The sequence below is a fragment of the Trichosurus vulpecula genome, chromosome 1, assembly GCF_011100635.1.
Source record: "Trichosurus vulpecula isolate mTriVul1 chromosome 1, mTriVul1.pri, whole genome shotgun sequence".
In the NCBI taxonomy this organism is placed as follows: domain Eukaryota; kingdom Metazoa; phylum Chordata; class Mammalia; order Diprotodontia; family Phalangeridae; genus Trichosurus; species Trichosurus vulpecula.
Genome location: NC_050573.1, coordinates 514,564,537 through 514,589,409, shown reverse-complemented (window position 1 = coordinate 514,589,409; position 24,873 = coordinate 514,564,537). Strand labels below are relative to the sequence as shown.

The window sequence follows — 24,873 nt, the reverse complement described above, 5'->3', positions numbered from 1 at the left end:
GTGTGTCTCATTTGGTATATTAGTTCCATTGCAGGGGGTGGGCAGCATTCTTCATACTCATCAGGGTTGTCTTTCAAAGCTCTTCAATTTTATAACGTAGATGTTATAATGTTACAGTAGACATTTTTCTTCTGGTTTTGCCCCCTTCAGTCTGCACCAGTTTGCACAAGTCACCCCAGTTATCTTTGAAACCATCTCTTTCTTTGTTCTTATAGGACAAAACTATAATATTACATTCACATACTTCAGTTTGTTTATTAGACTTTGCTCAATTTATGGGTACCCTCTTAGTTTCTAGTTCTTTGTAATTACAAAAGAAACATTATTTTTGTACACATGGTATCTTTTTCTTTTTTAATTCTTTGAGATCAAAGCCTAATAGAGGTAGCACTGGGTATGCATAGTTTAGAAATACAGGGGGAGCATAATTCCAAATTCCATAATTTGGAATTAATTCCATAATTTCCAGAATGGCTAGAGCACTTTGCAGCTCCACCAACATCCATAAATGAATTCTTGAAGCCCCTCCAACATTTGTCATTTTCCTTTTTTTTCTTGGCAATGACAAGCTGATGGGTGTGAACTGGAACTTGAGAGTTGCTTTAATTTCATTTCTCTAATTATCAGTGATTTAAAGCATTTTATTTTTTTCTGCAATTGGGCATTTTTTTTCTCCCTCCCTTATCTTCCTCCAGTGTGGTGTGGGGAACACATAATATGGAGTCTCCCTCTACTTGTAATTAAAAATCAGCATTTGACAAAGTCATGATATCCTTTTGAACAAGATGGAGAGATATTAGCTATGAGTAGTTACCTTGATCTGGAACTCACTGAATGATAGTATTCGAAGAATGTCGACAAATGGGTTAAAAACTGAAATGATGGTAGGCCTCTTCAGGAGTGCCAAAGAAATACGTCTTTAGTTCTGTTCTACTCACTATTTTTATCAGTGACTTGGGTGAAGGAGTAGTTGGTAAATGAAAAAAACAAATTTTTAATGGAACATAGATATCTAAATTCTTAACAAAGGAGTATGTGTATGTATGAGAGGGGATTTAAAGCCAAGTTCAAGGGATGGCAAGAGCCTAATGGTAGTTCCGAGGACACAAACTGAAGTTGGTTGAGGAAAGATAAAATAAATTTTCTCCTAAAGATATCTCATAATTTTCCTGGGGCCAGAACTCAGTCCAGTCCTTCATGGATGCCAGGGACTATCTTCCTCAGGAGATGTAATAAAGGAGGGGAAAAAAAGATTTACAGACGGATGAAGCATTAAAGCTGTAGTCCCAGCTGAGTGTGGCCTTGCTATAAGTCAACTTCTATGGTATACATAAGTTGTGTCAAGTCAATTAGTATTTATTAAGCACCTGCTTTGTGCCAGGCACTCTGCTAAGTACTAAGGGTACAAAGAAAGCAAAAAATAGCAAGAAATCCCTGTTCTCAAGGAGCTCCACATCCTTATGTGGAAGACAAAATAAAAACAACTATTTACAAACTATATACATAAATATATGTATATGTACCTATACACACATATATATACAATGCATACACACATCTATGTAGATACATAGATGTATGTGTGTGTGTAGACAATAAATTGAGAATGAAGTCTTGAATGGAAGGCATTAAGATTAAGGGAAAGGCTTCTTGTGGAATGTAGTGCTTTATCTGAAACTTGAAGGGAAACAGGGAAGTTAGGAAGTAGAGATGAGGAGGGAGAACATTCCAGGCAGGGAGAGTGGCTACTGAAAACACTTGGAGTCATGAGATGGAGTGTCATGTTCAAGCAACAGCAAGGAGGCTAGTGTCACCAGTGTGGTGGGGGATAAGAAGATTGCAAAGGTGGGCAGGGCCTACATTAGGAAGAGCTTCACAAACCAAGTCTGGCCTTGCCACTACTAGTCTAATATCAAAAAGGGAAAAGGGAATTTTCAACAGATAAGTAGATCAGAAAACTTCTGTTGCCTCTAACAGTACCATTAGGGTGTAGTTCTCTAGCATATCTCAATGAGGCATGTCCCTCTCTGAAGAGAGTTGTCAAGGGAACATTCTGGGCTGAAAAGGTTGGGATACCTTTGGAGCCTATACATTTCTTTGGTAACCCTCAAAAGTCTTGTGCCAAGGAAACTTTAATAGTTGGGTTTACCTACAGCGGATGATACCTGCCATCCCTCTAGGCAGAGAGGAAGGCAGGCAGGTGGGCAGGAAACACTGGCTGGAAGTTGGCCCAGAAGGGGCTAGCCCACTTCCCCATCAGTTTGGGACAAGGAACAGGGATGCTCACTAATTGCCAGGGAGGAACATGGCCTTAAATAGCATCCAATTCCACTATGTTGCTGCTGCTGGACCTGTAAAGATAAAGTACAGAGGCAATACTTCTCAAATTTGTAGATGACATGAAGCGTACTCTATGGATAAGAGTCAGTATCTAGAAAGATCTAAACAGATCCTTGATCTTAAAGAAAAAAACCTAAGCAAGCCATGTCTTCATCCCCTTCAGGCTCTATTCTTCACTCTTCAAATCTTCTTTACCATGCTGATGAAGCCTTCTCAGTCTGGAAGTTCACTCCCCCCTTTCACTTCTCATACTAGAAATACTCTTCATCCCTAGGTGTACACCAAACTCTGCCTCCATCCCCAAACCCTGAACCCCACACCTTCAGCTTCCATTTATGTGTCGCTTTCTCCATTAGAATGTATGTCCCTTGAGGGCCTGGTCTCGTCTTTCTGCTTATATTTGTATTCCCAGTGCAAAGTAAAGGGCCTGGTATATTGTAAGTACTTCATAAATGTTTGTTGACTTGCTGACTAAATATTTTAATTGAACAAAAGGGAAAATGAATAAATGAATTGGGAATGCAACTAAAAAAAAAGCTAGAAAAGCAACAAATCAAAAAATCCCAACTAAACACCAAAACAGGAATTACAAAAATCAAAGAGATTAACAAAATTGAAAACAAAACCATGAACTGATAAACTAGAAGCTGGCTTAAGAAAAGAATACAGAATATAGAAAAGAAAAAAAACATAGTAGACAAACCATTGGCTTGTCTGACTTAAAAAAAAAAAAGAAAAACCAAATTACCAATATCAAAAATTAAAGTAACAAATAAAAGTGAACCATATGCCAACAATATAAGAGTAGGTTCATAGCGTTTAGTACAGTGCCTGCAGAATATTAAATGCTAAATGATTGTATTTATTTATTAAGTGACTTGTCCAAGCTCACATACAGACAGAGCAATGATTTGAATACAGGTCCTCAGACACTAGTACATCCTTTCTACTATATCATAATGATATAAAATAAATGATATAAAAGACCATATCATTAAAACAGAATTGGAAAATAATAACAATGATGATAGCTAACATGTATGTAGCACCTATTGTGTTCCAGACACTGTGCTAAGCATTTTCCAAATATTATCTTATCCCCATTTTACAGATAAAGATATTGAGATAAATAGAGGTTAAGTGACTTGCTTGGGGTCACACTGCCAGTAAGTATCTGAGGCCAAATCTGAACTTAGATCTTCCTGATTTCGGGCTTGGCACTCTACCCACTGTGACACCTAGCTGTCCCAAGAGAACAGATATGTGTCAACATGGTTAGAAGAAAATGCAAAACCTAATGTAACATATTTTAATAGACTAAAAAGGAAAATTTCATTTTGATCATATACAGGGTGTCCCTAAAGTCTAGACACACAGGAAATCTCATTAACAACTCATTAACCATTTCACCAAAGACTCTGTGTTGTTTAGTGCCTTCATTTTCTGGGGTACTCTAAAAGAGAAGGTGTACTCAATGAAAATCACAGATGCAACACACTTGATGGAAACGCATAAAGAGTAAATGTGCTAAAACTGATGGCAATATGGAGTTATTGCACTGAGTTCACGTGAATCTTGCAAAGCGCTTCAACCTCTGCATCACAAATATTGGAAATCATATTGAAGACGTTACTTGTTAATATTCCAATTAAATAAAATGTTGTTGAAAATTTCATTCATTTCTTGAAAATATGCATTTTTGCCTATGTGTCCAGACTTTAGGAACACCCTGTATATAAAATTTGAAAGCTTTGACAAAAATCAATGCAGCTAGAATAAGATAAGAAGGGGAAAAATTTTGTATCAATTATCCGAAATAATTCCAATTTGCAAGACATGCAGGGAATTAACATGAAGATACAAGGCCAAGTAGATGAGAGTTCCTTATATCATAAGATAAACATTTTCTCCAATCCTCATGACCTCTCAGACCTCCCCAAAACAGGCTCCAAAGAGAAATCAACTTCAGCTCCAAAAGAAGCCTAAAAGAAAACAAAACCCGGGAACTAAGCTTGCTGATCTCAACTGAACTCACTAGGCACCCTCCCTTACCTCCCATGCTACTGGCAGCAAGGTTACACTGGCATACCCAAGGACCCAAAACAAGCCTATATGAAAACCCACCCCTGCACCTTTTTTCAGTACCACGGAGATCCTGGTTCTAGACTGCAAGTCTACTTGTCCTCCACAGTAAGACTGGCCACAGCCCTTAAGGACTAAAAGCCTACTGGGGCGGCAACCTGGAAGGAACAGAGCTGCAAAACTCTGAATTGCCAGGGAAAACATGCTCTGAACTGAGGAGGTAGGACAGGTCACCAGGACAGGATACCTTGCATGTGGGAGGCTGTGTGGCATTCCACTAAGACTGAGGGACAGAGCACAGCATCCAGCTGGGGCCAGTTCTGACAGCTCAGAAGTCAGTTGTGGCAAAGACTTAGCTGGGCTAGTGAAACATGAATTGCCAGTGTTGGAGAAAGCTGAGACACTCTGAGATCCCGACTTCAAGGAAACAACAATCACAGGAGAAGGAAAATAAAGATGGGAAAAGGCTAAAAGAACCAAAGATTTCCAGAAGAAAACTCAACGACCTTGAACATAAATAGATAAATCAATAGAGAAAACAAGGAAATATGACCTCCAGATCTAGCAAATGAGTTCAGACATCTATGAATAAATACTGCAAAATAAAGGAAAATGATCTAACACTTCATGAGACAGAGGACCCTGTAGAATTTGAAGAAAAAGTGGGATCACAACACACTATTTCTGAGCAGTTTTAAGAGAAATGAGAATTATGAGAACAGAATTTATGTCCAGCACAGCAAAAATCATGAGCAGAACAGAAAAACTGGAATTTGCAATAGTCTCACCAAAGAAACAAAAGAGAGAACAACAGATTAGGACTGCAAATACACAGATATGAAAGAAAATCTAGAAAAGAAACAAAAACCAACATTAAAAGAAAATATATTCATTATGCAAGTAAAACATATCAAACTCTAAGACAGAATGCTTAAGGACAACCTAAGGATCAATAAGTCTCCCAGAAGAACATGACATGACAAAAAAACTTAACACCATAATGGAGGAAATAATAGAATAAAACTGCCAAGAACTTCTGAACATAGAAAAAGAAATGCCAGTTGAAAGAATTCACAAGTTGCCTCCAGAAAAAAATCCACGGCTGCAAACTCTGAGATATGTAGTGATTAAATTTAACAATTCAATTCAGAAACAAGAAGTTCTGCAAGCCAGCAGGAGAAAGATCTACAAATAGAAAGGAATGAACCAAATAAGACAGGTCTCTTCCATGCACACTAGAAAAAGAAGCGAAGAATGGAATAATGTATCCCAAAGAACACTGGAACTTACGATTTAGCACAGGCTGACCTATCATGCATATCTGAACTTGACCATACAGGACAAAATTTGTGGACCTTTGTCAATTATAAATAAGAGTTTGAAACATTTTTTGAAAGAAAATCATAATTGAAGAGATTATTTGCTTCTCAAACACCTCAAACAACAAAAATGGAGAAGGAAATAAATGCAGCAGGCACATTAGCAGCAACAGAGTGACAAAAAAGAGACCACTAAGAGACTTTTGTATAAATGTACACAAAGAGACAGAGCAGAAATCTGGTAGAGGTAACAGAGAAGAGGCAAACAGAGGCATTACAGACAACCTGACAATACTCTGCCTAGAGGTGAACCAGGTCTTTTGTTTGTTTGCTTTTTTTAAGGGACTACATTACAACATGGGAGGGTACATAACATCAGCACGGAGACTGATATGTATGTGTGATGTGCTAGGTTCAAATCAAGCGATGAGGGGAAGGTGACCTCTGCGTCTCAGAAGGAGATGAGCCTGTAGAGAAGTAGGTAAAAAGGAGGGAGAATATGTTAAAGGGGGAGGGAAAAAAAAGGAGGCCTTACTTTGGTTTTGGGAGAGGTTCCACTGATGAATACTTCTATGGGTGAAAAGAGATGGTCCATGTTATATTGTATGAAGCCTGGAGGAGTTGATGCTTGAAAAGTCTACTAGTCCTGAGATGTGGGGAGTTGGAACCCCTAGGGGCAACTGGCACTCTGGGAAGTGGGATAATATGGACATATGGAAGGAGATTTTCAGGCAAATGTAGAAAAATGGGTCAACAAAGGTAGGTTTAGATCAGTGGTGGGCTGCGTAATCAAGGATATAGTGGGGGAGGGGTCCTACCTTGGGGTAGGGTCCTCTTTGACACCCGCAATAACTGGCATTGTTCTGGAAGTGAGGTATAATAGAAAAGGGGAGTTCATGAGGCAAGCCCTACAAGGCAGCAGCAGAAAGTGCCTAGAGGGAAGAGGCTAGAACAGAAATCTTGAAAGCTTTGCTTGCATGAAGAATACAGAGAAAACAGATCAGAAAATTATAAGTGTCATAAATCAGATAATGAGAGTCTAGAGTAAAAATAGAAAGAGAAGATGGATAACGGAGAGTGAGAGAAATCCTTTTTGTAAAGGGTCACAAAATATGAAATTTTTAAAACTAATGAATAAGACTTAGCTGAAAGAGAGAAGAAATCTATTTGCCTGAGAAGTAAAAAGAGAGAAAAAATATATAACCAGATAAAAGCAAGAGAAATGGAAGGACCTAAGAAACAAAACCTTAAAGGGAAAAGGTTAACAAATGAGAAAGGAGGATCAGGATAAGGGGAAGAAAGTCAATGGGAACAGAGCTATCTTTTATAAAGACTAAAGTAATTGAAGGAATATAATGTGTACAACAGGAGGGGAGAAAAATCATAACTTGGAAAAAAACAATTTTAGAGACAGAGGCAAATATAAAGCTAACTCTTGTAACTTTAAATGTCAATGGATTAAATAATCCAATAAAACAATAAAGAATGACAGATTGGATAAGAAAACAAAACCCTATAATCTGTTTTATATGAGAAACACATTTTAAAAAATAAGGAAATACACAAAATAAAATTGAGGGGATGAAAAAACTTTACTATGCATCTTGTGAATCTAAAATAGCAGTAGCTGCCATCACACTAGCAGACAAAGCAGAAACAAAAATTTAAAAGGGGATAAACAAGGAAATTATATTACTCTGAAAGGAATCAGCAGAGACAACAAATAATATCAGTAATAAACTTAAATGCTCCAAATATCTTAGCATCCAAATTTATAAAGGAAATATTACCTTAGCTTCAAGAAGAGGACAGTAACACAATAGTGACAGGAGACTTCAATGTCCCTCTATCAGTTCTGATAAAGCTGATAGATAAATAAAAGGGAAAATATGGAATTGAACAAACTGCTGGAGAAACCAGAGTTAAAATACCTATGACATCTTCTGAATGGGAAATCAAAAGAACATATTCTCAACACCACATGGAAATGTCAAAAAAAAATCAACCATGTACACAGTGCAGAGAAATACTGCAAACAGGTAAAAAGGCAGAAATGGTTAATATATTCTTTGCGGACTATAATGCAAAAATAAAAACAGAAATTGGTTCTGGGACCAAAATCAAAAGATACAGACTCAAATGGAGATTTAACAATGAAATTTTAAATAAGAAGTAGGCTAAAGAACAAATCACAAAAACAATAACTATGTAAAAGAAAATGATAATGATGAAACAACACAGCAAAATTTCTGATATGGCTAAAGCAGTCCTCTGGGGGAAATCATATCCTTACAATGAAACATTAATAAAATAGAAAAACATAAAACAAAATAGAAAAAAAACAAATAGGAAAAGAAAAGACTATCCATTTTAAAACATTAGAAAATCAACAAATAAACCTAAAATAAGCACAAAAGAGGAAATATTGAAAATTAGAGGGAAAATAGAAAAATGGGAAACAAAAATCAAAACAAGACACAGTAATGCTAAGTAAAAGGCTGGTTCTCTGAAAAGACTGACAAAATTGATAAACCCTTAGCTAACCTGATTTTTAAAAAGAGAGCAGAAAATCAAATCAATAAAATAGCAAAAATCAGATCATATTATGGATAGTTATATAGTGAGAACACAAAAGAAATGAGGTAATAGCTTCAAAAAATATAAAATACCCAAACTATCAGAAGTCTAGATAGAGAACTTATATAACCTGGTCTCAGAAAAGGAAATAATTAAAGCTGTTAAAACAAAACAAAACAAAAACCCAACTATCAAAAAAAAACTCTTGGTCCTGATGGATTCAAAGGGGATGCTATCAAACTTTTTAAAAGCAAGTGTTCACACTTCACAAATTACTCTCAAAAACAGGAAAAAACCACACTTTGACAGAATCCTTTTATGAGGCCAATATAATCCTAATATTTAAACCAAGGAAAGATAAAACACAGAAAGAAAACTATGAGTCAATTTCATTAATGAACACTAAACACAAAAATTTTAAACCAAATCTTACCAAACTGACTACAACAATTTATCCAATGAGTCATTCATTATGATTAAGTGGGATTTATACTAGGGATACAAGGATGGTTCAACATTAGGAAAACAACATAATTAATCATGCCCAAAAGCACACAATCATCTTAATAGATGCAGAAAAAAATCCTTTGACTACAGCACTCTTCTATGCTTAAAAAAGAAAAACCTACAAAGTATAGGCACAGAGGAACTTATTTTTAATATTAAAAAAGCTTCTATCTACTCATTATCACCTCTATTATTCAATATGGTACTAGAAATGTTAGTTATAAGGTCTATATCCCAAAGACTTCCCCAAAAAGGGAAAAGGATCTATTTATACAAAAATATTTATAGCAGCTATTCTTGCGGTGGCTAAGAATTGGAAATCAAAGGGATGCCCATCAATTGGGAAATGGCTAAACAAGCTGTGCTATATGAATGTAATGGAATACTATTGTGCTATAAGGAATGACAAGCAGGATGATTTCAGAAAAACCTGGAAAGACTTACATGAACTGATGCATACTGAGGTGAACAGAACCAGGAGAATGTAGTACACAATAACAGCAATACTGTTTGATGAAAAAGTGTGAATGACTTAGCTATTCTCAGCAACACAATGATCTAAGACAATCTAAAAGGCCTAAGGATGAAGCATACTATCCACTGACATTGTCTGAATACAGTCTGAAGCATGCTATGTTTCACTTTCTTTTTTTTATTTTATGCTAGCCTTCTTGTACAAAATTACTAATATGGAAATGTTTTACATAATTGCACATGTATACATGTATTTGACTGCTTACTGTCTCAGGGAGGGAGGATGAGAGGAAGAGGGATAGAATTTGGAACTCAAAACTTAAAATTGTTTTTAGAAAAGGTTAAAAAAACCTAAGGAACCTAAATAAAATAAAAGCGAGACAAATTACAAAAGAGGAAAGAAATGTTAGCTACAGCAATAAGAAAAAGAAACTGAAGGAATTAGAATAGACAATGAGAAAACAAAACTGTCACTCTTTGCAGAATGATCTTAGAGAATCAACCAAAAAATAGTGGAAATGATTAACAACTTTAGCAAAGTTGAAGGACACAAAATAAACCCACATAAATCATCAGCGTTTCTATGTAATACCAACAAAGTCCAGCAGCAAGAGACAGAAAGAGAAATTCCACTTAAAATAACTGTAGACAATATATAATACTTGGAGGTCTATCTGCCAAGATAAACCCAGGAACTATATGAACACAACTACAAAACACTTTTCACACAACTCAGATCTAAATAACTGGAAAAATATTAATTGCTCATGGGCAGGCTGAGCCAATAGAATAAAAATGACAATTCTGCCTAGATGTATTTACTTATTCAGTGCCATACCAATCAAAATACCAAAAAATTATTTTATAGATCTAGGAAAAAAAAATTCATCAGGAAGAACAAAAGGTCAAGGATATCAAGGGAATTAATGAAAAAAAATGTGAAGGAAGATGGTCTAATCATACCAAATCTCAAACTGTTTTGTAAAGCAGTAATCATCAAAACAATTTGGTACTGGCTAAGAAACAGAGTGGTGGATCAGTGAAATAAATTGGGTACACGAGACACAGTAGTAAATGACCATAATAATATAGTATATGATAAACCCAAAGATCCATGCTTTTGGAACAGAAACTCATTATTTAACAAAATAATGCTGGGAAAACTAGAAAACAGTATGGCAGAAAGTGTCTAGGTATATAGACCAACATCTCACACCATATACCAAGATCAGATCAAAATGGGTACATGACCTAGACATAAAGGGTAATACCATAAGCAAACTAAGAGAGCAAGGAATAGTTTACCTGTCAGATCTATGTATAAGGGAAGCATTTAGGACCAAAGAAAATACAGACTGTTACAAAATGTAAAATAGATAATTTTGATTATCTAAAATTAAAAAGTTTTTGCACAAACAAAACCAGTTACCAAAATTATAAGGCAGAAAACTAGAAGAAAATATTTTGCAACAAGTATCTCTGATAAAGGCCTCATTTCTCAAATATATATATATGTATATGTATATATACATATACATATATACATACATATATATATATATAGGACAGTCAGATTTATAAAAATACAAGTCATTCCCCAATTGATAAATTGTCAAAGGATATGAACAAGTAGTTTTCAGTCAAAGAAACCAAAACTATTTATAGTCATATGAAGAAATGCTCTAAATCACTACTGATTTGAGAAACACAAATTAAAACAATTCCGAACTACTATCTGACACCTATTAGATCGGCTGATATGACAAAAAAGGAAAATGATAAATGTTGGAGGGAATACTGGAAAACTTGTACACTAATGCACTGTTGGTGGAGCTGTGAATTGCGAATGTGAACCATTTTGGAGAGAAATTTAAACTATGCCCAAAGGGCTATAAAACTGTGCATACAGTTTGATCCAACAATACCACTGCTCGGTCTATATCCAAAAAAAATTAAAAAAGGGGGGAGGTGGGGAACACTGAGAGAATGCCCAGAAATTAGGGTATGGCTGAAAAGTTGTGGTATATGATTGTGATGGAATATTATTATGCTATAAAAAATGATAAGCAGGATCATTTCAGAAAGACTTACAAGAAGAACTGATGCAAAGTGAAATGAGCAGAATAAGGACAATGTTGTACACAGTGACAGCAATGAAGAACTATGAATGACTAAGCTATTCTCAGCAATACAATGATTCAAGACAATCCCAAAGCACTAATGGTGAAGCATACTATCTGCCTCCAAAGAACTGAAAACAGACTGAAGCATGGTGCTTTTCGCTTTCTTTCTTTTATTCCTTTTTTTATTCAAGTCTTCTTATACAAAATAACTAACATGCAAATATTTTACACAACGGCACATGTATAACCTATATCTGATTGCTTACCATCTCCAGGTGCAGGTGGGGGTGGGGGGAGAAAGGAGGGAAGGGATAGAATTTAGAACTCAAAACTTATAAAAAATGTAAAAAACACGTAATTATATCTAAGTTACATAAACAATAATAAATATATATGTAAAACTAATAGCCATTCTCCAATAGATAAGTAGTCAAAATCCTTTGATCATGAATAAATAGTTCTCAAAAGAAAACTGCCAAATATTCACGACCACATGAAAACGTGCTTCAAATTACTAATAAGAGAAAAGAAAATCAAAAACAACTTTGAGGTTTCATCAAACACTTATCAGAGAAATTTGATACATTTTACCATTCAAGCACTTCTCAATTCTTATCTCAATGCATTAATGTTGCCTATACAGAAGCTTTTCAGTTATGAATAATCAAAGTTACCTGTTTTATCTTTTGTAATTACCTCTATCTCTTGTTTAGAAATATTTAACACATTAAATAATTTATAAAGAGCTTTACTATTTACAAAGTGTTTTCCTTCAAACCTCATGAGGTAGGCAATACAAGTATTTACCCTATTTTATATATAAGGAAACTTAGGCTCAAGAAAGTTAAGTGACTTGTTCAAATTTACAAAAACACAGGGTTTCAAATACCTGAAGTAAGTTTCCATCCAAAATTATGTTTACTATATTCCTTAAGAAGGCAGGAAAATATGTAAACCATTTTAGAAAGACAACCAATTAAAATGGTTTAAGTGAAACCTGAAAAATACAGAGCTCAATCATTAAAACTTACCTTTCTTATTTATTTCTATGACAAAAACAAATCATTTAGTATTATGACTTGTAGAGTTTGTTTCTAAGCTAACATTAAAACAGAGGAACAGCTGCTTTGAATATTTTTGCCCTAAATTTTTTCATTGGTAAAAACTTGTTTTGTATCTGCCTTTGCTAAGGCAAGCTGGTAAGCAGTTATGAGAAAGGATAAAATCAGTAACACTTAGGAAAACAAAACCTATAAGGAATAGTTTTAATATAGGGAAATCATATATCTTTTAAAAATGTTCCTTTTTCTTTTTTATATACTACTCATTTCCAATTATACTTCCTCTGTTCCAAAATAAAACTCTCATTTATAACAATGAAAATTTTAAGGAAAATTAACTCCACAGCAAGGTCCATCAGTATATGCAATATTCCTCATTCGACAGTTCCCCCATCTCTAACCAGGAGAGAAAGGAGGTGTTTCATCATTTGTTGGTCAATGCATTTAACTTCAGTTCAATTGATTTGGGGTTTACATTTGATGTGGTCTGAATTATGGTAGTCATTATGAATATTCCTGGTTCTGTTTTCTTCACTGTGCATTGGTTCATAAGAGTCTTCCCATGTTACTCTCAATTGCTCATGCTTTTTTTATAAAGCAATATTTCATTACATTCATATACCAGCTTGTTTAGCCATTCTCCAACTGATGAGTATCTACTTTGGTAGTTTATGATTATAATCTACAAAAAGTGCTGCCATTAGTATGTTCATACGTATAATCTTTCAGTCTATCAACTCATGAGAACTCAATAGCTGGTCCACTGATACAAAAGGGTTTGAACAGTTCATTAATTTTTAACATAATTTCAAGTTGCTTTCTAGAATTTTTGGACCAATTCGCAGTTCCCCCAACAGTGTATCAATGTACCTGCCTTCTAAGAATTCCTCAGCTTCCCTAGCTTCCTTAAGTGTACCTTGGTTCAAAGTCTACCTTCCACAAGAGGCCTTTGCAGTTCCTTTCCTTCCCTTCCCCCGCCACTAATGCCTTCCTCTCTCAGATTACCTTCCATATACTCTTTATATAACTAGTATGCCATTTACGTTTTTTCCTCATTAGAATATGTGTTCCATGAGGGGAAAAAAAGAAAACAACTGTTTTTTGCCTCTCTTTGTATCCCTAACACTTAACAGAGTTAGTAAGTGCATAATATAGGCAACTAATTGGCAGTGTAGCATAAGGTGGTAAACTGGATAGCATGCCGAGCACTTATCAACTTTGTGACTTTGGGCACTAACTCCTGTTTGCCTCAGTTTCCTCAACTACAAAATGGGGATAACAACAACACCTACCTCCCAGGGTTTTTATGAGGATCAAGTGAGATAATGTCTGTGAAGCATTTAGCACAGCACCTGGAATATAGTAGGCACTATATTAAATGCTAGGTATAAAGACCATGTTCAAATCACATTTCTCACAATTACTAGCTACATAACTATAACTTCTCTGAGCCTCAATTTCTATAGCTAGGAAATGAAGATACTATCTGCAATGTACTACAAGAACAGTATTATTGTGAAGCACAAATTAGGCAACAAAGTGCTTTGCAAGCTTTAAAGCACAAAATAAATTCAGTTATTAGTATTATTACTGTTCTCATTAACAATATTAACAACATATTGCAGGTAGGTAGCATGTTGAGTGTTGGACTTAAGAGTCTGAAAAACCTAAGTTCAAACGCTACGTCAGGCATTTACTAGCAGTGTGACCCTGGGTATACACTTAACCTCTCTTTGCCTCAATTTCCTCATCTGTAAAATCTGTGCTACTTCACAAAATTGTTGTGAGGATCAAATGACCTAGCATACATCCAGTGCTTTGCAAACGTTAAAATGCTATGCAAATGCTAGCTATTTTTATTATATCATCATCATTACTGTTTTTATTAAGTAATCTGAATTTGGATAAAGGGAAACCAGTACAAATAATCTATTTAGGAGTTTCAAAAACCCTTTCACCAGAGGCTAATGTCAAAATCATTAAGCACTGTGGGATTGAGCAGGGGAAATGGTTTTGTCATGGAATTAGGATTGGGTTGAGTCAAATGACAAATTCTTTGGGTGGGCACAGTGTAAATGGAGCGCTATCTGGAAGACAATGATGTTGGCACTGGTTTTAATTAACATTTTAATAAATTATTTGGAAGAGGAAATATAGTATCTCCAAATTTCATTTAATTTCACAAAATTCTCCTGGTTAGTATAGAATGACTTGGGAAAAAAATTTCCAGAAAACCTTACTTGAGAAGCTGTGTAAGAGACAGCAAAATTGCAGTTGAGTTTGTACGGTGAAAGTATAGGTTTCCAAAATGACTGGCTTAAGTTTTCATTAACACTCCAGGAGAAGGATGTGGGAGTTAAATGTACACTGTTGCCTGAAGACATTATTCAATATGTTGCTCTGGAAAAATAACCAAGAAAATGCTGGATATAATCAAGTAAGTTTTCTTTTGGAGGAGGGATAGTGGGAGAGGTGGAGAAGTTAAACTAGAGTGAAGGGATGAGAATTTATCTGTGACATGAAGGAGTTGGCTAGTAGGTTCCCTTTTAACTTTAAATCTACAATCCAATATAATGAATAGTTCATATCTGATAAATGATAGCCCAAATTACACCATTTTCTCATTCTAAGCAAAGTGAACACTTTAGAAGGCTTAGGATAAACAGTGAGTAAATAACATCTGATTATACTTTGCCTAACATTTAAAAATATGTATTTTAATCTGGGCACCAGTATCAGCGTATCATACTTTAACTGATATTTGGCCGGATATTAAGTTGGATTGTGAGTTATAGGGCCTGAATTCAAATCTTCCTGTGTGAGTTTACCTCGCTTTACCTCTCTCAGCCTGTTTCCTCATTTATTAGGAAAAAAAGGGGGGGGGGGGAGGAATAGGGAATGGACCAGATTTCAAATCCCTTACAGCTCTAAATCTATGATCCTATGGAGTTTCAATTGTGAACTGATGAAAGTTATCTAAGCATCTGAATTCATCAAGGCAAACTGAGAGACAACACAGCATTTAACAATTATAGCTGATTTTCATTCATTTAAACTGAACAATGGAAAAAAATCTCTTCAATTCAATGAATAAGCAGGAAAGGAGAGATGAAAACTGAGTTTACTACATAATAGAACATTTTAAATTTCTCACACTACCTAGCTGAAAGTATATTCAATCTGTCTTTAAAAAATGCATCACTCACAGCATACATTTTACAAGCTTCAAATTCAAACACATACTTGTTTTAAAAATAACTGAATGCTTGCTGTTAAAGAAAAATATCCAGAAAATAAATTTGTTTTAATAATTAGATATACACAAATAAAAAAATACATAACTGCCTAATATACCCTGTACAGCCATAACCAGCTACATTTGAGATGGATTTCCTTAAAATGATTTCACAATCATCAACTCTGCTTAACAAAGTTCTCATACCACAGAAAAACTAATATGAAAATAAATCATGTTGTTTACCTTGTAAAAGTAAATTATTATTGTACATATAATATAGCAGAACAAATACTGGATATGGAATCAGAAGACTTGGATTCAAATCTTGACTGTGTACAAGTTACAACCTGGGTGACCTTGGGCAATACATTTCATCTTTCTGGGCTTCATTGTCCTCATCAATCAATCCGATAACAAACATTTAGTAATATCATACAAAGACAAAAAAGAAAAGAAAGAAAGAAACAATCCCTACTGTGGGGGAACTTCTGTTGTAAAGGGGAAGACATGCACACATAAAGTAAGTTGTTGATACTCAACATCTCCTCAACTGAAATTAGTTGTCTATCCTGATTATTAGAGGGCAGAGCATTAAATTCGTCCCAGAGTGTTCCTTTATAGAGGGCTCAAAACTTTTCAGGTCACCCCATTTTCCATCAGCTGCCCTGGTTGGCTTCAACTCCATGAGGCGCCACATCCCTGTGCCTAGTACCTTCAGGTGGATACCACCCCCCAGCTTTTTGGCTTCCTTTTATGTATTTTCTCTCATAAGCCTCTAAGTTCCTTGAGGGGAAAGGCTGTCTCTTTTTCTCAATTCTAACTCCAGCATTTAGCACAGAGCCTGGCACATAGAATATACTTAATAGAGGTTTACTGAATTGAATTGAAAATAAATACAACTAGCATAGAATAGTTTAACATAAAGTAGTTAGGGAAGGATGGTACAAGGATGGTACAATGGTAGCAATTGGGGGAATCAGTAAAGACTTCTCACAGAAGGTGGTACTTAAAACTGCATCTTGAATGAAGTAAAGGATTATATAAAGTGAAGATGAGGAGGGATTAAGAAATGTACATTAGAATCTAAATCTATGGGGCAGCTAGGTGGCGCAGTGAGTGGAGCACCAGCTCTGGAGTCAGCAGGACCTGAGTTCAAATGTGTCCTCAAATACCTAACATACTTACTAGCTGTGTGACCTTGGGCAAGTCACTTAACCCCAACTGCCTTGCCTTCCTCCCTCAAAAAAAAAAAAATCTAAATCTATGATCATATGATCTTTCTGAATATAAACATGATTTATATCAACTAATAAAAATGTAATTTTTTTAGAAAAAATAAATTAATCTTCTTGACTAGTAACCCAATCTTTTATAAGAAAAAGTATTTTTTGTCTTATAGAAAATCAAAGGACCAGGATTAAAATACTAATTCTGGCAGTCACAGTTTCCCTTTCAGTAAAAAAAGGATGTTAAACTAAATGACCTCTAAGATCTTTCCCAGCTCTCAATCCTATCATATTAATGGACATATAAATTGCTCTTCTTTAATAAACAACACTAATAGAAATATGAAAGGCTCACAACAAAGGGCTTCTTAGTTTTGAAATACTATTCATTTCTGACCCGATGAATTTTTTTTTTCTAACACCAGTACTGTCCAAGGTAAATCATTCACATTTTTAACTCCACTCTTCCTTTTCATTCCTGTTATACTAGCTAGGACAAAGCTTTCAGTCTCTGGATGAATTTGGATAAAGTCACTTAACCACTCCAGTCCTTAAGTTAGTCTGTAACACAAAGAGATGAGACTAGATCTCAAAGGTTCCTTTCCAGATGTAATATTCTATAATTCTATGAGTATAAAGCTAATTAACCCAGAGAGTGCTCAAACATGAAACTCTGCCCTCAGAAGCACATATGAAAACTGACCTGCAACATCTGCATAGAGTATTGGGGAAAAAAAATTATGCCCCATTACTCATGACCAAAGTTAGAGAAAAGAGACTGTCAGAAATAATGTTGAGGGAACAATGAAAATCAACAGAAATTGCTTTCAGCCACGTAATGGTCTTGTGAGAATTCCTGATTTACAATACAATTAGGGGCTCACTATCAAGTACTCTGATTCCAAGGTGGCACAGTGGACAGTTTAGGAAGACCTGACTTCAAATCCAGCCTCAGTCACTTACTAGCTGTGTGGCTACCATTCTGGAGCAGGCCCTCATCACTCAAGCCTGGACTATTATTGCTTCTCCACAACTAAAATTCCATCTCCTACTGGAAGACTTTCCCAACCTCTCTTAATTATTTACTATTTATTCTATATAGAGCTTGTTTGTATGTATTTATTATCTCCTGATTGTGAGCTTCTTGAGCGCAGGGACTGTCTTTTGCTTCTTTTCATGCTCAGTGCTTAGTGTAGTGCCTGGCACATAACAGGCATTTAATGTTTGGTGACTGATTGACCCTAGTTAAGTCACTTAACTTGTCTGCCTCAGTTTCCTCATCTATAAAATAACAGCTGTTTTGAGGATCAAATGAGATATCTGTGAAGTAGGCTTCAAAGTGCCTAGCACTTAATAAATGCTTCTTCCCTTCTCCTCAATACCAGTAGTCATCCCAATGCATGGGATTTCTAATGCACTCATTGTCAAGATCTTTATAGACCTACTATCTCATTCGTAATCTCAGCCTATCCCTCCAAACTCTTATCATCTATAAATGTAACAAGCATATTATCTACATCTTCCTCCTTTATCGAAGTCATTGAGACACACACACACACACACACACACACACACACACACGATGGTGCCAAGGACAGCTCCTTAGGATCTTCCACTAGATCAGGGGTTCTTAATCTTTTTTTGTGTCATGAATCCCTTTGGCAGTCGGCTAAAGCCAATGAGCCCCTGCTCAGAATAATTTCATTTAGATGTTAGTAAAAATGAAGATGTAATTTTCCCATCAAAGTTCATGAACCCCATGAAACCTGTCCACAGACTCCTTATGGCTCTGTGGACTTCAGGTTAAGAACCCTTGCTCTAGATTCTTCCACTTAAGCTAACATAAACCCACTAATTACTACTTCTTAGGTCCAGTGATTCAACTCCTTCCACATCGTCCCATCTCACCACAAACATAGCATGAAAATCTTGCTGAAATCTAAATATACCAATCTATGAGTCTAGTAATTCTGTAAACAAAAAAATGAGGTCAATGTGGCATGAAATGATTTTTTAATCCATGCTGGCTTTTAATGATCATTGCTAAGAATTTTAACGAGTTAGGGCACTGGACCTGAGGGTCCAGTAATATTCAAAGGAAGCCTGATGGCCTCCCCATACAACTCCTAAAAAGGTGAAGGTCTTCTATTCCCCTGTGTCAGTACCCTGTGGGAATGCCCTCCATGTGACCATCAGCACCCCCTTCAAAAAATAATTAATGTGTCCCAGGTACAGTTAGGTTCTTTCATTGCCTCCGGTTCTATATGCTCACAAAAAAAATAATCCAGAAATCTGTCTGAAATAGAAGTCAGGCTCATAGGTCTATAAAGTCAGAGGTTCTGGATTCAAATACTGCTTCTCATACTTTCCTGTGGGATCTTGGGTAGATCACTTAACCTCCCTGGATTTCAGTTTCTTCATCTATAAAAATGAATGGATTGGAGATTAGATGGCCTCTGAGGTTCCTTCTAGCTCAATAACTACTTGTGAAACTCAGGTCAATACTGAGGATCATAGTATCATAGAGCTAGAGCTGGGTGGGACTGCAGTTCATCTGGTCAAACTCCCTCATTTTACAGATGAAGAATCTAGGGGCCCTGGGAAGTTAAGTGATTTTCCCAAGATAAGACATAGGTGGTAGAGTCAGTATTCCAACTCAGGCCTCCTGAATCCAAGGGGAAGCACTCTTTCCACTAGACCAAGGTCAGAGAAGATGTTTTCAGTTTCTCTAGAAAGCACCTAACAACACATCATCATGAAACTGACTGTAGTTAATAAGTAGAATTTGATGCTGGTGAGTAACTTCCAAATATATTTGTGAAGGAAAATCACAATTCATGTCCCTACTTCTTCAAACAGTAGGCAAAACCTAATTACACTGACCAAGAAAAAAAAAGCAAGTGTTTCTAAATGCAAATTTTATCAATGTTTCTGAATGAATTCTGGCAGGGTTTGGAGAGGACCTTTAAAACAATTACTATAGTTGGTTGCAAAAGGGAGAGGAGGAAGAGTAGAGGAAAAGAGATAAAGTAACTTTAATAATATGTATCAATTAACTAAAGACTGTTAAGTAGTAACAGCAACAAACAAGAAGAATCGAAGCATTTTGAATTAAAGCTCTCCAATGCAACCCTTTAAAAAAAGGATGTAAAATAAAGAACATGAAAACTTCAATCTGTAATCTAAATTAAAACTTAAGATAATAAAATGGTATCTTTAAGTATAGTTGATAAAATCCTTGCAGTCCATAATGATCTATTACTTGGACTTAACCAGAACATGACAAGATTTCATAAGAGATAAAAGAAAACTCGTGTTCACCTTGGCCAGTATTCCAACAAAGGTTTACTAGAGAGAACCAGAAAGGTTAAATTAATCCCAAGGAAGAAGAAGCATCCGTTCTATCACTACTGAATCACAGTCAACAAGACTCAAAATCACTGTTCTTCCACTGTGGAAGGGTCCAGGCAGGTGGGAAGTCCAAACTCCCCAGACTTTCTAAAAGCCCTTTAAGCTAAAGTGAACACATCCTCACAGATGTCCGTCCGTGGGTCGGCTGAAGAATTTAAAAATCGGATCGTCAGCCTTTTCTTTGCAGATCGAAGCTTTATAACACGAAAGTGGGTGCAACGGGACAACACACACATGGTCAGAAGCAAACAGTTAAGAACCGGAACCGAGGGCTAAAGTCCTTTGTGCATTTGGGCGGGGGGAGGTCAAACTGGGGACTTAATTGATGTGAGTAGTTGTAGGACAGGGAAACCCCTTTACCAAAACAGACCAGCGACTGTTCCGCAACTTTGCAGTCTGGGAGAGTAGCGGGGAGCACCGGGAGATGTGGATAAGTGCCCCGCTCGGGGTACCCACGCTGGATGTGTTTGTCAAGAGCGGGACTTGAACCCAGGTCTTTCAGACTCCGAGGACAGCTCTCGATGTTGACCGAAATGAAGCCCCCTGGACGGGCACGGGCAGAAGCAGCCCCACCAGGGGGGATGAAGGTGAGCGTGAAGCTCCCGGCGGGGGGGGGCGGAGAGGCCTGGAAGGGGGTGAGGGGCTCGGAAAGAAAAGAAGCGAGCACAATGAGAGGCGGGGAAGGGCGAGGGGTCGGGGCTGCGACGCGGGGGAGAGGGTCTCTCCAGGCCCGAGAAGGGGCGAGCCGGGGCCGCCGCACTCACCTGCCGGACACTAGCCCCGCGGCCAGCGAGAGCGGCCGCGCCGCCGGGGCGCTCCCCCGGCTCGATGCAGCCCCGGCCGCCGCGGGAGCTCGGGAAACCGAAAGCGGAGTCCGGAAGGGAAGAGGGGCAGGAGGCGGCCGCGGAGTGGTGTCTGGGGAGGAGGACATAGGGCGGCGCTTGGAGCCCGAGCTCCCCCTTTCCTCTTTCCTCAAGGGGAGCCGACCCCGCAGCCCGAAAGCCCCATTCCTCCGGCTGCCCGGGGGCTTCCCTCGCCGGTGGCGCCCTCCTGGCCGCGGCCCGGTTTCCGGCGGTTTCACTCCGCCCCCCTCCCTACTTCGAGTCCGCCATCTTGTTTAAGGCGGGAGCGGCGCAGTGCGCATGCGTAGGCGGAGACCGTACCTCCTTCGCCTTATTCCATTCACCCGCCTCGGTGCCCACGTTCCAAGACGTCCCCGAGGGGCGGGCCCCTTCCTCTACGTGACTCTGGGCCGGGTTTGCTCCGCTGTGGCTGGAGTCCCCCGGTCGAGTAGGGCAGATCCCCAGCCTCGGTCTAGCGGCTTTGGAAAAGCGTAAAGGCCGCGCCCCCTTTCCCCGCCAGCATTCCCCGGGGCTTTGTGTTTGCAGGCTCAGTCTGGGTGCTGGTGCTCGCATCCCGCCCTGGACCCAGGCCTCGGCGCTCTCCCTCCACGAGGCAGGATCTGCTCCTGCCTTGTAGTCAAGAGCTGCGTTCGAATTCTGCTTCAACCCCTTAGCAGCCACATGCCCCCGGACGAGTCGCTAAGCCTTTTTCCCTGTCTTTAAAATGAAGATAATTATAGCCCCGACTTTATACAGAATTGTTGTGAAAATCAAACGAGATACTCAATGTGAAGTGTTTGCAAATCTTAAAGCGTGATATACATGCTCGCCATCATTATTATTATTATTAATATTATTATTAGGAGCTAGATGCAAACATAGTCCCACTAGGATAGCTTTTAAATTCTACCCCTATTAGATGGATACTATCCATTAACTTGCCCTTTACTTATCCAGTTGTCCGCTGTATTGTTTGTTGGTGTGATTTTGTGATTATAATCGAGTCGTCGCGTGTGTTCATGCCTCCCCATCTAGAGTATGAACTCTTTGAAGTGAAGGACTGAGTTATTTCTTTGGCGTCCTGCCACCATGTTGAGGACCGTCCTTAGCGCGGGTACATTCCTTGATTAGTCAATATAAGGAGCTTGGGACTTTCACCCTAGATGTTTTAGTTTTAGTTTCAACTTTGGCACAGTAACAACCTGACTTCGGATAACAAACAACTTCTCTGTATCTAGCGGTGCTTTGGTGTAATGTAGACCTGCCCTACTTGAGGGTTGTGGTAATAGATCGGTAAATGAACAGGAACAGGTGGGTAGCACCTTGGATAGAGTATAGGACTTTGTATCAGGAAAGCCTGAGTTCAGATCATTTACGGGTGATCCTTAGCAAGCCACTGAAACTCCTTCAGCCTCAGTTTCCTCGTCTGTAATAATAATAAAAAGATAATAATAATTGCCCCCTTTTTCACAAGATCAAATAAGATAACATGTAAAGCACTTTGTAAGCCTTAAACACAAATGCTATTATTAATTATTGAGCACTGTGTCTGGCACAGTGTGCTATGGGAAGGAAAGAAAGGAAAAAAGGAAGGAAGAGAAGGAAAAAGGAAGGGCTCAAGCGTTTAATAAGCACCTACTACGTGCCAGATGCTGTTAAAGCATTTTACAAATATTATCTCATTTAATTCTTACAACAACCCTGGAAGGTAGGTGCTATTATTACCCCATTTTACAGTTGAGAAAACTATGAGTTATTATAAGACAGTCCCTGGCTTCAAGTAGCGTACAACCTTATTGCAGAGGCGAAACTTATACATAAGAAAAGGTATAATTCACAATGCTAGGTAATATATTATTTCTTAAATAAATTAGACAAAAATACTTTAAGAATATAGAAGAGGAAGAGATCACGATGGATTAAGGATATTAAAGGAAAGGGATGGAATTTAGGATGATAGGGAGCTCAGAGATCATCCAGCACAATGTCCTCATCTTAGATGAAAGAAAATCTAAGCTTGGAGTGTTGTGATTTGCCCAAGGTCACACCCATGGTAAATAATCATTAGAAATTGAATTCAGGTCCTCTGATTCTAAATCTGGCACTCTTTCTACTGCCCCATACAAAGCTTTAAAGGTAGTTAGGATCCAGAGAGTCAGAGTAGGCATAAGATGTACCAGAGGAATGGTGTGAGCAGAGGTACAGAGGTACAAATGTATAAGTGAGTAGTGATTATATCACTTTGGTTCTAACAGAAGCTTTGTGCATGGCAGTAGTCTGGAAAGGTAGCATATAGTCAGATTGTAAAGGGGCTTTAATGTCAAGTGTTCCAACAGGCTTCTTATATAAAGGAGTATCAACTTTATCCTGAGTTTAGGATACCATTTAAACTTTCTAAATTTATCTTATACCTCTCTTATCTTTCTCTGTTAAGTTCTTAATAAGCATAATTACTCCCCACTTCTCAATCCCTTCCAGTCTAGCTTCTAAACACAAAACTCAACTGAATCTGAAAAAGGACAGTACTTGCATATATCTATCAAACTAGATAGCATACCTCGTAGCAGGAAAAGTAGTAAAGACAATCACATATTCACAAGAGAGAATATCCAAGCCTCAAGTGACTAAATGTAAATGGAGACATTATAGGTACGTAACAAGCAAAGAAAAATAGAGATCCTAAGACAAGTAGATTTTGACCTAATAGGCCTTACTCAGACTTAATAAGATGGGGCTTTATAACTGGAGCATTGCCCTGAGGGAGTTTGCTTTATTCAAAAGGAACAGAAAGGTAAAAGAGATAGGAGAATAGCTTGGTATGTTACAAAGGTTTCCTCATGAGGAAAATTTAGAACCTGAGGAGGAAAACATAATGAAGGGCATTTGAGTCAAATTTAAGGACAGCAGAAATGGACACACTATTGTCATGAGCATTATGATAAAAAGAATATTTCTACACACCACGTAGGTTAGGCTAGTTCAGTAATTGCAGTTTGAGAACCAACTGACATTCTAGGATATGTAATTCAGAAGAAGAAACATTCTCTTTTCATAAAGGGTACTAAAGTAGGAAATTGGGAATATGTAGATATACTTTAACAAGATTTAAATAATCAGTCAACAAGCATTTATTAAATAGCTACTATAAACCAGATAAGAAGCAGCTTAGTCCAGTGAATAAAGAGCTACCCTTTGACCTAGGAAGATCAAACTTCATTTCTGACATACACTTGCTATTTGATCCTGGACAAGTCTTCTAGGTGAAACTAAAGTTATTAGCTTCAGAAAAAGTACCAGCCTGCTTTGGTAAAGGGAGTTCCCTCATCTGAGAGCTCTATACACTGATGAAGTCACAATACTATCCCTATCCCTACATGCCAGGCATTGAGGATATGAAGACAAAAATGGAATAGTCCCTGCCTTCAAGGAACTTATATTTGTTGTGAGAGAAAACATGTACATATAGGTATATAAAAAATATACAAGGTAATTGTGGGAGCTGGGGGTTGGCACTAACAGGTTGGAGGAGAAGATCATGAGAGGCTTCATGTAGAAGGTGGCACTTGAATCCTGAAGGAAATAAGGGATTCCTTCAGAGTGATGAAAGAGGACCTTTCAAGGAATGTGTCAAAGCAAGTGCAAATGCACATGGATGGGCAGTAGTGTGTCCTAT

At 37.5% G+C, this 24,873-nt stretch overlaps 1 protein-coding gene across 1 annotated transcript in view; it reads right to left on the bottom strand.

The window, feature by feature from the left end:
- APC (APC regulator of WNT signaling pathway) overlaps positions 1-21,477 on the bottom strand; it is a 135,649-nt gene extending 114,172 nt beyond the window's left edge. Inside the window, exon 1 of the mRNA XM_036740971.1 lies at positions 21,123-21,477. The gene's annotated coding sequence lies outside the window, so the exon portion shown is untranslated. The remainder of the gene's footprint in view (positions 1-21,122) is intronic.
- Between the last annotated feature and the right edge of the window lie 3,396 nt (positions 21,478-24,873).